The sequence below is a fragment of the Puma concolor genome, chromosome A1 (genome assembly GCF_028749965.1).
Source record: "Puma concolor isolate L17-30 chromosome A1, mPumCon1.1.hap2, whole genome shotgun sequence".
NCBI classification, from domain to species: Eukaryota; Metazoa; Chordata; class Mammalia; order Carnivora; family Felidae; genus Puma; species Puma concolor.
The window spans coordinates 126,905,341-126,907,342 of record NC_141667.1 but is presented as its reverse complement, the minus strand read 5'-3'; positions in this window follow the sequence as shown (position 1 = coordinate 126,907,342).

Here is a 2,002-nt window from a genome sequence, read left to right as displayed (position 1 = left end):
ATCAGTGAGAAGATGAAAAACCTCCATCACTGTGCTAACCACACAGAGCCGTGAGGCTCTGGCAAACCTTGGTTCAAACACCAGCTCAGCCTCCTTCTAACTGTGGACTCTCAGACTAGTTGATTAATCCCTCTGGACCCATTTGTTTCCCTGTAAAATGAAGAAAATAATGGTGTGCCTTCTTTATAGGGCTGTGAGGAGGATTAAGAGGGATGTAAAACTTGCCTAGTGTCTACACATGGGAAACACTATAAATATGATACGGCAGTGTCACTGCTGTTCCTATAAGATGCTTTACAACTTACCGTGTGATTTCTTATTAAAGTCTCACATATGAGGCTTAGACGAGCAGGTGAGTTCACCCCTTTATAGACTGAGGAACACAGACCCCAAGTAGAGATTTTAAATCACTTACACATTTCTCTCCACTAGATTTTTCTAAAGTTAAAATGTTGGGAAGAATTTGCCTGGCTACACACATATTCACATATAATTTGCAGATGCCTACAACTTTGAAAGATATCCTCAGGTAATTTGCAACTTAAATTTGTATCATTTCACTGAAGGCATGAAGTAAACAGGGAGTTATCAAGCCAAGGAGAACTGTAGGGGGAAAACAGCAGGGGTCCCCAGAAGCTGTCCTAAGATCTTTGGTGGGAGAACACCAAATTTACAAAGTTAGCACGTACCCAACAAAGGCATATTATGCAGGTCATTAAAATGATGGCCATAAAACCCATGAAACAATATGGAAAAATATAGGGTAAAAAAAAAAATCAAATTGTAGAAATGGATGGCCAGAAGGATTTCAGCAGGAAGGAAGGGGGGAAAAAGAAGTAAACTAGCAGTGGCTATGTTAAGGCAGAACTGTGGGCAATGTTCTTTTCCTTCTTCCAAAGATATCTCAGTGTGGAAGTGTAACATAAACAGTATATCCTATATTAGGATCATATACCCTAGAGTTAGAGAGACCTGGGTTTGGATCTCAGCTCTGTCATTTAATGCCTCTGTGATTTCCACAAGTTTTTTATTCTCTATATGCTTCCATTTCTTTATTTGTAGTATGTAGGCAATGATAGGACATACCTATCAGGATTTTAGGAAGATAGCATATGCACATATCATTTGAACCATATATGCTCAATTAATTTTAAATGAGTATTCATAAGAAGAAGGAGAACCTCACTCCCCACTCCTCTTTATCCATAGGGATCCTAGCTGTTCCTAGGACTCTCTTTCTCCTCTCCTAAAATGAGGGAGGAGGACTATAACACCTCTACCCCAGCATTGGACTCGGAGGAAGCATGAGGTACCCTTGATACTAACAATTAAAGTTTCCATATACTTTGAATCCATTACAAAGAGAATTCAAACAAATCAGTAAAGGAAAGAAGAAATCAATGAGAAATTGGCAAAGGCTTTGAACAGGCAATTCAAAGACATACAAATGGCCAAATTATATATGAATCAACTGCCTAGTAACCAAAATAAAGCACATCAAAATAATACATCACCTATCAAATTTGCAAAGACTGTTTTATTCATTTTTCTCTATTTGTCAGATATGGGGAAAAGTCTCCTTCCTATTCTCTCTGTGGGCTCATAAAGTAGCACAATGCTCCTGGAGGCCAAGTTCATATTTATATTAAAAGCCACAAAATGTTTGTAACCTTTGACTTCACAATTCCACCCATAAGAATTTAACCTATTCAGATAATTAAGAATATGTGCGGGGCGCCTGGGTGGCGCAGTCGGTTAAGCGTCCGACTTCAGCCAGGTCACGATCTTGCGGTCCGTGAGTTCGAGCCCCGCGTCAGGCTCTGGGCTGATGGCTCAGAGCCTGGAGCCTGTTTCCGATTCTGTGTCTCCCTCTCTCTCTGCCCCTTCCCCATTCATGCTCTGTCTCTCTCTGTCCCAAAAATAAATAAACGTTGAAAAAAAAATTAAAAAAAAAAAAAAAGAATATGTGCAAAGAGGGGCACCCGGCTGGCTCTGTTGGTGG